This window comes from Ambystoma mexicanum, chromosome 11, assembly GCF_040938575.1.
Source record: "Ambystoma mexicanum isolate Mex_15411 chromosome 11, UKY_AmexF1_1, whole genome shotgun sequence".
NCBI lineage: Eukaryota > Metazoa > Chordata > Amphibia > Caudata > Ambystomatidae > Ambystoma > Ambystoma mexicanum.
In genome coordinates this window covers 698212742-698228765 of record NC_090934.1, presented here as the reverse complement: position 1 = coordinate 698228765, position 16024 = coordinate 698212742, and positions in this window count along the sequence as shown.

The following is a 16024-nucleotide window of genomic DNA, read 5'->3' as shown; positions in this document are numbered from 1 at the left end:
GTGTACATAGATTAGTACAGTTGCGAATGAACCAGTGAGGTACGAATACAGTTTATACATATTTACAATATTTGCAGCAGAGATGTCAGTTATTGGTCGTTGTTCTTTAACCACTGGATGTATTTGCGGCTAAAGTGGTGGTAGGTTTGTGGTGCTCTTACGGAGGGTGGTAAGGAGTTCCAATGTTGAGCAGCTTTCACCTGGAAGCTGTTGCCGCCCATTTTCGTTCGCTTGAATCTGGGAAGGGAGAGCAGGTTTGCATTGTTATTTCTGGTGTCTATTGGCCGTGTATCTCGTTATTCTGTCGGCTAGGTAACGGGGGGCTGCATTGTTGAGGCATTTATGGGTTAGGGAGGCTACCTTGAGAAGGATTTTGTCATTGGTAGTGAGCCAGTTGTGGGTTCTCCTAATGTTAGAAATGTGTTCTCTCTTAGGGAAGCTGAGCGCTGCTCTGAGAGCATTATTTTGTAGGATGTGAATTTTATTGATAACCTGTTTATTAGCATCTACATAGAGGGCGTTGCAATAATCCAGCTTGGATAGTACGAGGGCTCTGGCTAGAGTAATGCAGCTCTGGGTAGATAGGAAGGGTTTGGCTGATTTTATAAGCTTGCATGTGTAAGCAGTGGTGGAGGCCATAGAGCTGACCTGTTTATGGAAGGAGAGGGTAGAGTCAAGGTAAAACCCAAGGGTTTTCACTTCCCTGGCTACCTTGATAGAGTTGCCATCTATAGTCAAGCTGGTGTAATTATGGTCCAATTTGTTTAGGTTAGTGGTGGATACCAGGATGATGAGTTCAGTCTTGTCATCATTCAGGCATAGACTATAGGAAGCCATCCATGCCTGGATGATGAGGTACACCTTGTTCACCAAGGCCAAATCCGTGTTGTAATCTCCCGTCAGCAGGATGAGGATCTGGGTATCATCAGCATAATTAGTGTAGGTGATACCCAGACCGTTGAGATCGTCAAACAGGGGCTTAGTGAACACATTGTACGGTGTGGGGGAGACGCATGATCCCTGGGGGACCCCGCATGTGATGGGGATGGGGTCAGCAGAAGCCGAGGTGGTATTAGTCGGGTGAATCACCTGGGAGAAGAGCCCCAGGGAAACTAGAGGACTTTGTAGGATGCAACACAGTATTTATCTTCCTCAAGGAAGGAAAGGTCCTTAAAACCGAAATATGTAATAGCTTGTTATAAGCGAGAACCTTTATTTTCTGAATCTGACTGTCGGACTGGGGGTGAAGACAATGATAATCAGTCAAGTACAGAAGTTAAGAAAAATCCTTTTAAGGTCACTGACATTTGTAGATACTAAAGCTCGTATGAGTCCAAGAGAAATGAGAAAGATAACTCTTTAAGTGTTACCAATTTAAACCCTAAGAACCCAATTTTTCTGTAAAACCACATATTTCATGGAATCCTTATTGGGCTCCTTTGGGGAATATGTACAAGGAGGGTAATAAACCTAATAATGCTAATTTCACTGAAAAAACTGAATTTTACGTTGGGGACTTCAAGTCCCATGATTCCTAGAGTACTTGGACAGGGAAGAGGACGGGGAAGAGGATTGCGGAGGCACAGGACTGCAAGTTGCAGTCAATTAAGGAAAATGACCTGCACCTAAGGAGCATTAGGAGGCATAAAAAGCCCCCCTCTAGTGCAGGTCAGAGGAGAGAGCAGTAGTAGAAAGTGGAGTAGCTTTTCCACCTCCACGTGGCTGCAGAACGCCAGGACCACAGCACTGTGTAATTGAAATGCCAGTCCTGAGGGGGTCTCCCAGGCTCAAGTTTGCCGCTGGTGAGGTCACGCACGGGAAAGCTTACCTTTTTGCAGCTTTTCCCACTGTCAGATGAGCATTGGTGTGGACGAGGTCTGAGTAGATGCAAAAGTTAAAAGAGCTCTGAAATTGACAGAAGTGGGCCGTGAGAACCCACAAAGGAGAGGTTGCCGGGTCGCACAGGGAATTCAAAGCAGTAGACCTGGCGGCAGCAAGGCGAGGACACGCACGCCAGACCCAGTGAGTTTAATGTTACATTGTGACACCAGAGAACTCCGTAACTGCCCGCTGGCCCAATCCAGGGATGTATGTCTCAGAATTGAGATAAACAAAGTAGCATTTCAGAGGAAGTCTTTTGAATACCAAACTAATGCGAAGCAGATACATTTTGATGTTGTGAACCAAGCTGATGTAAAAAGGCACAGAGGGCAGAACAAGAACTTAATTATCAAACCAGAGGAGTGAGATTGTGACATTGTGGGGCCCAATTAAAATCCAACAGCAAGCTGAGGCAATATCCATAGAAACAAAGACAAATCACCGTTGCCCAAGTCAAATGAAAGACATGCGTAGGAAATTACGAAAGATCCAGAACTGCCAAAACCAAAAAAAAGGCAGTTGAGAATGTTAACAAGGGTAAAAACTGTTGCCCATATGAAAAGAACGTTTCTAAAAGAAAATGGTTTAAACCCGCAATGCCAAAGTCCAAGAATTGTGAAAGTGAAACAGAATTCTTATCAGCATTTGTTTGATGCTGAAGGGGAGAAACAAGAGTGGCAGGATGGCTGCCCTTCCGAGAGAAGGCATTCAGAAGGAGAAGAGCATAACCTGCAGAGAGTGTGGCAAACACACTGGTGTAATAAATAGCATTAGTTGTTTCCCTTGAAGAGTTTACTATACTTGATGTTGTGGAGCAAAAATACATTGCTAAACTGTTTAAATTTAGCCTTTACCACAGAAGTACTTACAAGTAGTTGATTATTCTTGCCTGGGAGGAGAGTACACAAGGTCAGAGAATACTGTAGTATTTTGATCCGTGCTGGCAGGAGAGTACACCAGAACAGAGAACTGTCGTAGGCCTGGCAGGTGAGTGGACCAGATGAAGTACTGTGGTGTGGTTAAGTAACCTGAAGAAGTTGTTGAAGAAGTTGAAAAACCACTAAAGTGTTGTGGATTTATGCAGAATTATCTTAACAAATTATTATCACTGAAGAAATTGTTGTATGAATTGATTCAGAAGTTGTTAACATTTTCAAATAAGTGTTTGTGAACTGATGCAGAAATATCTTGACAAAGATGGGTCGTGAAGAAGTTGAAGAAACCACTGAAGTGTTTTGTGGATTAATGCAGAATCATCCTGTCAAATTATTATTGCTGAATCAAGTGTTGTGTGAACTGCTGCAGAAGTATTTAATATTGTCAACCAAGTGGTTTTGTTAACTGGTGCAGAAATATCCTGACAAATACATTTTTGTTGGAACCAATGAACTAAGGAAATATTCTATATTGATGAAAGGAAGTATTTCAAGATCTTTGTTGCAAGTAGACAGAGAAACTTTGTTGAATAGTAGTGAATTGTTGGATGAAGACAATTTTTGAACTTGGGGTTATCAAATTGGAACACAGAGGAATGAAGTAGAACTTTGTTACAAGACAGGATTTCCTTCACTTTATTTGGAACCATTTATCAAAATCCTGCCTGTATCTGGGGAAGGGGAATTCACCCAGGCTAGAAGGAGAGACATTGATCATCATATGAATTTGACTGTTACATTGGTTGTTGTTGAACTGCCATATATTACCTTGTTAAGTTGTTGTATGTTTAAGTGTGAGGAACAGACAACCTTGGGTATAGTGTTTTCTTTAGTTTATGTTAGGCAGGGAAATCCTCATCACGGTAGGTATAGTGAGGTGTTTTTCCAACCTTATGAGTTAATAAAATTGCATCTTTTGAAAAACCGTCACAAAGTTGTCTGCCTCACATTTCTGTCCCCCTCACGTAGCCGAAGAAGGGGCGATGAATGGGAGCAATCTGAGAGTTCCTTACAAGTGCTTATTGGGGCTTATCTCCAGAAAGAGGCATGATGTGACAATTATTTACAACTTGGGTTGGTCTTGGTCAATCGTACCATTGCCATGATTTGGTTATCCCGTACTGCTCCCACGACAGCCTGGTAGCTTAAAGAAATGCAGAGTTGACCGATTGGATTGAGTGTCACACACCGTAGAAGAAGATGTGATTGTGATGCGGCTGCACTGATGGCCTGGATATGATAAGTAATCTTTGCCCAAATACGTACTGTACGAGTGCAAAAGAAAGGCTCTGACACAAAGGTGGCATGTTTGGAGCTAAAGACTTTTATTGAATAATAAAAGTAAGAGAAACCCCATCTTTCTCTATTCCTAAGAGGGGTTCCCTGCCTCCACGTTTTTATGTGTGTGAATTTGATCAAAATTTGATCTCACACACATATACAAAAATTCCTATTATAACACAGCAGTTCATATCATAACACAACACATATCCATATAAAAGTATTATTAACATCTTTAAAATATGCAAAAGATCATGGCAAGTCTGGTTTTTTAAGTACACCTAGTTCATCCAACATTTGTACAATTGCATATGTGACGAACATTTCTGACCCTACAGACATACGTTTCCACAGGTCGTCCAAATGTATCCAATCATTTGAAGTACAAAAGAATCGACCCAGATGTTTTCTTCTCATTTGTGCCAACATTGGACATTCCACCAGTATGTGTTGGAGGGTTTCTGGTTTTCCTGCAGAATTACAGCGAGGGCAAATATCAGCACCTTCCACCTTTTGCTTTTTTCGTGCTTGTGTAATTTCCCCCTTAAATAAGAGGTTCAGTCTACATTTTTAAAAATGTATTCTTGTAACAGGACACGGGAATCGTTGAAGATAATTTGGTAAATGGTCAAGGTGGTTGACAATAGAGTGCAATTTATATCCTCTTGTGTGTGAGATGGTAAAAATCAACTCCTTTTCTTTCAACACCTTCTTTACACTCATTGGGTTACCTGTTAAATCGGAGCGATCTTTATCAATTGCATCTAAAAAACTATTAGCCACATATATCTTCTTCAGGAATGGTGAGTTTCTTGCCATCAGGTAGTTTAAGAGATTCATATATAGGGAGTTTCTCGTGGGTGTCAAGATATTTCTAACCAAAGATAGAACCTGCCAATTAAACCAATATTCAAATGACAGGAGGCCCAGTTCGAAGTTTAATGAAGACATGGGCAGAGAGGAAGGCAATCCCAATGCCCTCTTCCATAGTCTGCCCTACAGTCTCTCCCATGGAATATTATATGCAGTCAACTATATTTCCATCCCATACATTATCTTTGGTATAACTTTACCAACATAGAAAATATTCAGAGGTTTGATTGTAAATTTACATAATTTTCTTTGTAGTCTCCTCATTTGAGAGGCCAATTGGTTTACTTTCTTTTCAATATTATCAATGACAAGTGATCTTCTTGAGAGCCTATATAAATTGAATCCCAAGTAAATCACGCTCTCCTTATTCTCAATACTTGTTTCATTGATAGACTAATTAAACCTTCTACATTTCTTTTTAGTGTTTCCAAACATAATGATGTGACTTTTTTCTGATTGATAATCAGATCATTGGCCTTTGCATATTCACGTAATGCTACCAATGGCCTTTGCAGTCCTATGGGTGAGCCATCCATGAGTGTTATGTCATCCGCGTATGACAGCCAACTAATGGGGAGCCCACCCGCTAATCAAGGCTGCCATTCCTAATGCGTCATTTAGGTCCACCAGGTATAGATTGTATAAGCATGGAGTGAATACACATCTCTGGCAGAGTCCTTTCGATGTGGGAAACCTGCTTGTAAGAGATCCCCTGTGTCCATTCGTACCCCCACAGACCTGCCCTCATGTATATACTCCAGGATAGCCAGCAAAGATACTGGAATACCATTTTCTTTAGCTTTCCCCAAGCAAGTCTCGATTAACTAGATCAAAAGCCTTGGAGAAGTCTATTAGGGCCACATACATTTGGTTTGGCAGTCCCTTCACCTCACTCCCAGTTCCATCTTTTATAACAGACATAATAGGCCTGCTAAGTGTCATTGATTGCCCCTTTCTAAAGCCACATTGGTTCATGGGTAGAATGTTATTTTCTTTGATCCATATTTCCAGCCTTTCTAGTACTAGTGCTGAGGAGATTTTACTATTACAGTCTAAGAGCCTCATTCTGAGGTTGGTGGTAGTCATGGAGCTATTTGCGCCATGACTGCCAAAAAAACAGTACCGTGTCTGGTTTGGTGCAATGGGGACTTACCTGTCGAGTCAGACCTTGGAGGGACCGGTAAGTCCCCATTCACCAAACCATTCCCCATTCCCATTGAGCCCCCGGAGGGCTCAATGGGAATGGGGAGGGCGCAAATAACGGCCCGGCGTATGCCAAACCTGTTATTTGCACCCAGGTCCCTTAACAGGTCCCGTCCTTAACACCTGCTCAGACCAGGGGTTAAGGAAGGGACCCGCTAAGGGACCTCGTATTAGGGCGGTAAGGGATTACCGGCACCGGTCTCCTTACCGGTGCCTGGTATCCCTTACCGCCCTACTCGGAATAAGGCCTTAAGAGTGCAATCGGCTGATAGTGGTTAGGATCGGAACGATTGCCCTTCTTAAATCTTGGAACAATTAAGGATTTCTTCCAGGAACTCGGTGTGGCACCTAATCTGAGAATGTCACTGAACAAATGCGTCAGAACCAAGGACCAGAGATCTGGATTTGACTTTAGTATGGTATTCCTAAATCCATTGGGTCCAGCTGCATTAGAGTTCGAAGATTTTATAATAAGCTGCTTGACCTATATCTGTTCAAATTCAACGCTCCAAGGGAAATATTTGCTTTTTCTATTACACAATCTTGATGAGTTATCACACATATGGATTCCCCTACTGAGTTACTTTGTAGTATAGTTTGGTCTATAGTATCTAAGTTGATTATGGACCAACTTTTTTGGGCGTCACTTTCCGTAAGCGCTGTCAGCATTTTTTCTCTATCCTGCTGAAACATTGGATGTTTCTGGATACGGGTCCAGTTTTTGTAACTTCTTACTAAATCCCTTTTCTTTTAACCATAGGTTTCACTGTCAGGTGACTGCCGCCGCAGTAATGCTAGGTCTGCCTTATGTTTTTTTCTTTCTGTTCCATATCTCTGCGTTAAATACATGGGAATGCATAGTATGCCTTTTTGCATGGTTTTTTAGCTTTTCACCTCCCCATATGATGTCATTGAAAGATTTGCTCGTGCACCTTTCCAGCATATGATATGATATGATAGGTTATTTATAACGCGCTTAATACCTTGAGGGTGCGAAGCACGAACCTGGGGATCGAACCTCTGTTGCACCATTTCTCTTGCTTCCAAGGTGAGCATGTTACCGCTGAGCTATCCTCCCAGGACTTGCATAAGTTCTTCCTGCCCGTTGTTGACAAGGGCCTCCCTTTTCATTGTTAGATTTTCCCCTTTGCGACTACAATTTTTTAGTCTATTACCACCACTGGTGACCACCAACCCCTGGAGTTGCTCCGAATTGGGGTTTGACGGATAAACCAAATGTGGCTTCTAGTATGTTATGATCACTCAGTTGTGTGATAATGATCTCAAGCCTATTTCACTGCTTATAAATTAACCGGGATAAGATTAAGTAGTCAATATTGGATGTTTGTTTACCTCTTTTCCAAGTTGCCTTTTTGTTAAGTCGCCCCTCATATTCCTGTTTGTTACTAACAAGTCCCAGTCTTCTAGAAGCTCATCCCTTTTTATGCTGTGCCCACGGCTGTTCCTGGTTTCCACCTCCTCTTTGCCTATGTATTTCATATTAAAATCACCTCCCATTATTACATGCTGTTCCCCACAGGTCCTTCAGGCAATCTTCTATATGTTTTATGAACTCATTTACCCCCACCTGTCTCTCATTCCGGCATACATTAATAATCAGATTATTTGTATCCATTTTGTAATTTATTGTACTCGCCAGGATCCCAGGGGTAGTCTTCGGGATGGCCTTTATGGGATCAAATTTGGAACTTCTAAAACCACACAACAAGCCTCCTAACGGTCTACCCACACCAGATTTAGCTGCCAATTGCTGCATAATTTGGTATCCATCTATCCAAATTTGGTTTGTCAACCATGTCTCTTGTAGAATAATGATGTCCTTCGAGAACATCTTATTCTGCTGTTCATGTTTCAAAAAGCAATTGTATTCTCTCGTGTTACAAACTACTATCCTAAATGTCTCTTCTGTCAGAGTTCTTCTTCCCCTAACATCAAATTACTTTTTAGGGATTCTAAAACCTCCGCCCAACTTCCCTGCATTTCTTGCATTGACAAAGTTTGCAATTTATCTTTTAGTAGTTCGATGTGCGATAGCACCCCTGCTTCTTTGTTCTCATTGCACTGGCCCTCCTGGCCTTTTAGTTCCAGCCTGTTTTCTCCCTTTTTTAGGTAATCTGTATATTCCTTTCTCTTTTGATAGACCATACAGCCTTGCTCTAAAAGGTCTTCTCTTTCTTCCAACATAATTTTTCTCACAAACTCTGATTTTAAATGGATCTCTACAATGTCTGTCCTTTTTTCAAACAGGAAGCTCACAAACTTAATTTCTCCAGAGGAAATTCTTTCTAGTTCCTGGTGGACTTGTAGCATTTTCAATACATTGCTATGATTCAATATTATGTCTACATTAATGTTGGGTCTAAGTATACACCTTAAATAATTCCAGTTCTGTCTTCGCTCCCCGCCGCTTATCCGATTTTTCAGCTGAGTTATTATTTTTCCCAACATTCTTTATATTCGTGGATGGATCGTTAAAGTCTTTCCTCTTCCCTGTCCGAAGTCCTTCCTAGTTCTTCTATGGAGTTAGACCTGTGGCCATTATTTTTCTCAAATTTAAGGGAACCTTCACCAATTGAATATTAGATGCATTCCCTTTCTAAGATTTTCTAAATAATGCCTCCCATTGTCCAATCTCCTCTTTCTTTTTTCAAGATCTTTGACTGCCCCCTGAATGCATATGGTCTTAGGTGCTACTTCTTGGTGCTTCATCTTATCTCGAAGGCCTGTTGATTGAGATGGCCCTTCAGCACCCCAGCAACATCTTTTATTAGGACGTTTTTTGGCCGGCACACCTGCCTCTTTCTTGGGTGTCGTCTGGCATGATATTTGACAAATATTTGTTATCTTTTTACTGGGTCATTGCTTAGTCTTATTTTCAGGTTTTTCTGTCAAATCTATTGTTGCATATCTCACTGAACGCCTTTGCATTTCACTGTCCACTATCCTGGGCCCATTTGTGTCTTTATCCTCTAGTTCTACCAATGAAGACTCTAGGCTAAGAGCTGTATCATCTACTATAACATTTCTTAAATATTTTCTTGAGCCTAATCGCAACTGATTCTTCCTTCCATTCTTTGATTTTTACAGGAATTTTAGATACTCTACCCCCCCCCCACCCCTGAACCATCAACTTCTATTTGGTTCTCCACATGTTGTTCCTCATTATTTCCGTTTCTTGATGGATTTTCCTACAAATCTTAGTGATTCACGTTAATGTTTGATACGTTACTTATCTGTTCGGGGGTTATGCCTTCTGTGGCCCTCTGTTTATTGTGCATCGTTTTGATTTCCTTTTTTGTTTATTTAACATTAAGTTTGAAAGTATGTAGATTTTTACATTTCATTCGCACAAGATCAATGTGTGCGCTTTGACTTCATCTTTTATGTTTTCATATAGTTCAACTGAGGCAATAAGGACAGTGTTAAGTGCTGAGCTTGATGGTGATGTTAGCTTGATATGCTCATCTCACTCTCTCAAAGTGTGGTGCAGAATTCTAGAGCCCCTCTTATCTATTTCATATTCTATCTCACTATGGGACACTGCATCTAATAATTGTGAAGGCAAGCCTGCCATCAAATCAGACTGTTCCTGAATTGATACCATTGCTGATTGATCGTAACTATGTCCCTGTGCATCCCCATACTCCATCAGAAGCAGGGCCTGACCACCCTCACCTTTATTGCCCATTAAATCCCCAACACACATACTAGCCCCATCCAGTAGACTTATGTCATTAATACCCCCTGGGAAGGCCGACGTGTCAGAGTTGAAATGTTCGGAGCCTCTGAGATCAATACTAGTCCCCATTTGTTTGTAATAGTCAGAAGTCTTAGGGTCCACTCCCACAGTTATATTTGGTGACGCGTGTGACTTATGTCTAGATGCAGTGTGAGCTCCATGCCCTTGATCTGATGTAATATCAATACGTGTAATTCCACTGCTATTTTACTATACACCATGTACATCAGTGTGGTCATTCATTGATTGGTCTGTCATTCTTAGATTACAACAAATTAATTCTACCAGCTCCTCCTCTGTAATTTTGGAGCAGAGGTTTGATTGGACTTTGGCATCATATTCAAAGTTGCATATTTGGTCCTATGCTTCTTTACTCAGTGTGCGTCCTCTTATATTCTTAGGTGACGCCAGAGTTCTCTGTATAGCTTTCAGGGGGGCAGGGTGTATTTGCTTCCTTGTAATTGGGGGCATGGTTTCACTCTTAAAGTTTGGTGTGTTATGCTGCGCACTATTTTTTACAGCTTGAGTTCTATTACGTTGTGCCGCTTCAAACTTAATGGTATCTAATTGATCTGGTGACAGTAATTAGTAACTAGATACTTGGTAGCAGTCTCTAAACCCCTCACCCGCACCCCTAGTTTACACCATTTTCTTCAAATATATAATTTACAAACAGAGTCACCCAAGCCAGGTTCCAAGGCTCCGAGCCCACAGTCACTTGCTTGGTAGTCCACACTTAGCAGGTCACACAATACTTTTAATGCAACTCTGACTTATAGTTGGTACACATGGTTGTGCCTCACCTCACCAAATGCAGGTTCAAAGGCTCTTGGCTCGCAGTCACTTGCTTGATGGTCCACACTAGGCAGGTCACACAATATTTTTACTGCACCGCCAAACTTGTAGTCAATACACACAATTGTGCCTCAATTCACCAAATGTAAGTTCAAAGGCTCTTGGCTCGCAGTCACTTGCTTGATGGTCCACACTAGGCAGGTCACACAATATTTTTACTGCACCCCCAACTTGTAGTCAATACACAAAATTGTGCCTCAATTCACCAAATGTAAGTTCAAAGGCTCTTGGCCCGCAGTCACTTGTTTGGTAGTCCACACTAGGCAGGTCACGCACTATTTTTAATGCGCCACCGACTTATAGTCGCGAGACAAAGTTGTGCCTCACTTCACCAAAGGCAAGTTCAAAGACTCTTGGCCCGCAGTCACCTGCTTGGTGACCCCAGCATGGATTTCCTTTATTGTCTCTGAGCGACTATTGATTTCAAAAGATCAAGTATATATTCAGTTCCGACTCATATGGAACCTATACCATTGATGCAGACCACTCACAAGAACGAGTTCACTAGAACGAGTTCACAGGTGTTTCCCCACAGTCACTCGCTCAGTATGTTTGCCCGAGATCTGGTCAGTTTCGTTTGCAATCTTATATCAGCAATGTATCAGCAATGTAAACAGCCCAATCTCTCGGGTTTCAAAGTTACTACGCCCGCAGTCTTTGGCTCAGCTGAGATGTTAGCGTTTGTTCACGTTTACAGCTTTCAAATGTCAGATATTGCAAAGTTCGTTGTACCTGGTGGCTCAGCAGAGACTCACTATAAGGCACAACTCTAATTAAAGAAAAGAAAAAAACAAGCAAGCAGGAAGCAGTGGCCAAAATGGTAATATATGCTGAATGTAGGCAATCACTTTACCCCCATAGTACTTGCTTAAATATGGAGAGCAGGTGCACCGCAGCAATGCTTCCGGTTAATTGTCGTCCTTTGTCCCGCGTACAGCTAACACAGCACAGCACCTCTGCCAACACCGCTAGCAACACTCTACACACTCTGCTTGCTCCGCTCCTGGAGACTGCTTAAGAGTGGTAGGCTCCTCCTCCTTGAAAGTTAACACAAAAAACAGACTCTTGGTCCGAATGGAAAGCATCGTCTGCAACACCAGCACCAATTCTACACCCTCTGATCTAAGGTGATCTAAGGTGACTGTCAGGATGTCTGTTTAAGTAAAAGTGTCCACTGCCCTGTGCCAAGAAAACCTTACTTATGTCCCTTACACTATAAACTAAGGAATAAAGTAGTCCTGTTCTGTTCCCAGGAGAATATCTCCCTTCTCCTGGGCTATGGTCAAAGTTCCACACAATGCTTCCTTGTTGGGCTAGGAGAATGCCTCCCTTCTCCTGGCATTCTGTCTCAGATGGTCTGGTGTAATGACTCCCTTCCGCGGGTCAAAATGTTCCAAACAATACTTTGCAGGCCAGGAGAATGCCTCCCTTCTCCTGCCATTGTCTTATATAGCCTGGAGGAATTACTCCCTTCCCCATATCGCAAAGTTCCAAACAATATTTCTTTGTAGGCCAGGAGAATGCCTCCCTTCTCCTGGCGTTCGCTCTCAGTCTCAAATTAGCCACAGGAATGACTGGAGAATGGAGGCTTCTTGGACCCTCCTCCCGGTCCAAGTTACCAGGAGAATGACTCTCTTCCCCTGGTAATCATACAACAATCTCGTACAACAAGGGGGAATGACTCTCTTGCCCTGGTCTTCTCCTCATCAGGATTGACACTTACAACACACAACTCTGAGTGTTAAGAGGGTCGGTGGCACAGGGTTCTCTCTTCTTCTTTGGTGTGTCCCACTTGGTCCACTTTCCTGGCAAATACTGTCATGAGGAAGATGACTTGTATCACTGTCATGGTATGAGTCCCCGACCCAGCTTTCTCTTCTTTGCTTTGGCCCATTTGGTTCACTTCCCTACCAAGTACTGCCAAGAGGAAGATCACTCTCTTTGTTAGGATCCCGGACCCAGGTTTCTCTCCCCTTACCTTTATGTCACCTTGGCTGCCTCAATTGCCATGTACTGACATGAGGAGGATAGTCCTGCTTGTTATGTCCATTTAGAGTTTTTGCTTTGTGCACTTTCCAGCCGCTATGGGTCCCCGTGCTCCTCCCGTTACCTTGCTTGTTCCTGGGATGCATGGCCCATTCTTCCTGTGGTCTCTCTCCTACTCTGTGTGGGTGTATCCATGTCTCTGTGCCTTCACCTTGCGGGCCTCCAGCCTGGCTCTTCGACCACCGGTTTATACGCTGCCTCCTGTATACGTGCCACTGTCTAGCATCCTCCAGGTACCGTTTGGCGCCCTCTGGGAAAGGAGTCCCGTTGTCCTATTGACTCCTGGAGCGGACTGCGCTCCGTCCTGGCCTTCTCTGTGTCTCCTTCGTGCTTCCTGGGCTTCAGTCTCTCGTCTTCATTGGCTGTGCCTCCCCGACAGGCAGTCCTTCTTTGGTCTTTATCGAGTAGGAGGAACTACACCTCCACTGTAGTCTATACTGCTGCAGTTCCTTCTTGGTATTGCTCTTCATTGTTCCTGTGTTCCACCTCATCCCATTACTTGAATTACTTATGTTCCTGTATTGCTCTCCCCTGAAAAGTGCACGGAACAACCATACATCACCAATGCAATTATAGAGCAAATACTTCAACCCATGAACAGACAGACACAATAACTCACAGCCACGCACTCTTTAGAAGATAATCAGCACTTTACGGCTATTTATTCAAAGATTACAAGTACATAGAAATAACTCATAAAACTAATATGGACATAGATCACAGAAGAAGTAAAGAAGTCAAAAAGAAATACATCACCGTGAGCGTAATATAATTCCTCATTTCGTCCAGAAGCGGCTGGAAGACCCCGGGGACAGCCAGGCCGAGAGTGTCACAGCTCACAGGAAGGCCAGACGGAGCGTCCTTCTCTGGCTGAAGTCTCACCTGACCCCCTGCGGGTTTCCGCATATATAGGAACTCCACAAAGGGGAGTTAATTCTCGAACCTTCTGGAATTGCACCTGCGCAGTTGAGGAACAGCCGTCGGTTGCCAGCTGGGTCAATCGAGAGCTCCCCCCAAGGAACGCAGGGCCTCCCTACTCTAAAAACACGCTCCACGGAGAACAGTAGCAAGCCATAACAACATTAGTTTTCCCAGCAGAAATGGCCTTGACTGCATACCAAGTTTGAAAAAGCATGTTTGTCTCAGCACTGTGAATCTAACACTTCAGCAAAATGTGTGCAGCCTTTCACTGCGGAGTGAAGTAAATATCCAACATGGCTCCGAGCGCTCCCAGAATGCATTGCGCGCCTGCGCCATTTTGAACCAAGCATAAATCAAGCATAACAATTCCACCCTTTGGATATTTATCTTCCGTAACCAGGTGGCACTGGAACTGGTCTCTGAAACCTACGAAATGTTAAAACTAAATTGGGAACACATTGAAAGCAACAACAACAAGCAATTATAATAGACAGAATAATAAAAATGCAAGCAAAAATATAACGTAGTGTACCCCCAATATCAGGCATCCATGAAAATAAACAATCCCACCAGTTTTTATTACGATCTTGAGACACTTGAGAAATGAGATCCCTCAAAACTCGAATATGACTTTCAATAGATCGTGAGTGGTCACTCAAATTGAAGCAACACATACCTTCAAAGGCATTACACCCTAAATTATGTTTCAGCAATAGGTAATCACCAGCAGCTCTGTTCTGCAAAGTTGCTTTTCTAATAACTTGACTATCAAGGAGTAATTCTTCTAAAGCTTGCGAAGTATGATTAAGACTTTTAACTACTAAACATGCTAATTTCATCAAAGATTTGTAACCTCCAGCAGCTAAACCCCAAACACCTACTAAAGAAAGGGTTAATACTAAAACCTCAGCTTCTGATAGCAAATGTACATGTGAATCACAGTCAGGAGATAGTCCCATAGATTCAAAGGTTGACCTTTTACCTCGAGTTATCGCTGAGTGTAAAGGAAACATCATTAGTCCTAATCGAGTCAAAGCACATGGACCTCCAGAAATGTTAGCTGGAATATAAGTATATGTAATGTTACCACATGAAAAGAGCCATCCTGTTGGAAGTTTCACATGATTCAAATGACTAGCAGTTATCACTGTATTATGATTGCAAGACATAGTGTTATTTACACTGGTGCATTTGCATGACATTCGTGAACACAGTCTCCTCTCGAATGTAGTATGATTGTATTGATCGGTGAAGGCAAGCGTCCCCACACAGCACGATCCTCCCCGCAATGAGAGACAATAAAGGACTCTCCCAAGATGGGAATAAGGCCAAGACAGAGTGCGGGTGAGCGTAAATGGGAGTTTATCAATCAGAATAGGGCATGCAAAGGACTCTGCAAACTCCGAGAGCGCTCTGTCTGACAATAGCAAAGACAGGCGTATATATTTACAAAAAACGTCATAAGAACCTACACACTATAGGGGGCACAAGTTCATGGGGATTGGGTGGCGATGACTAACTATAGGTGCTGCTGTGATGTGGTTGGCTTTGGCTGGAAGACATCACTGGGCAGCCTCGTGGGTTGGGCTGGGCCTGGCAGGGTGGCAGAGTTCATCCAGGCGGTGTTGTGGGGCCATCGCGTCCAGTGGCAGAGATGAATGTCTCTTCCTGACTTATTAGCCCTATGTCATGCACACCGCAGTCATTCGAGCATTTTTAGCATTATCTTCTTCAGTAAATCTTACAATAGGTTATACAACAGGTTAATGCAACACAGGAGGAATGCACCTTGTGAGGGGACTGGAGGTAATATGTCAGGGCATGGTTACCAGTGTCCTGTTGACCGGGGCCATAGGTCGAGGGGCTAAGCTTCAGGGCCTGGCACGGGCGGTACATGTCTTCCTGCCTTGTTAGAAGTTGTTATGGATGTTCCGCTGTATGTTGTCAAAGTGTTGGGTGTCTTTATTGCACAGGGCCATAAGTCTGAGGTGGTCCGGTGGGTTGTGAGGTTTACGAGGGGGCGCGTGCGTTCAGGCAGAGGTTTACTGCTTGTGCTGTAAATAATGCAGGTGGCGGGTGGTGGCCTTGGGTGCTACAGAGGGGGTTACAAGTCTTTCAAGCGGCTCCAGCCTAGTTGGGGGAGGTAACGCAGCGCGGCGCGGTTTCTGCTCTCATGCCTTGGCAGCCCTCGCTGGGTGGGAGGGGGAATGACCTTGCACATATTTCACAAAGGTATCTCCCTCGTGTGTTGCCGGTTTAGGTAAAGACA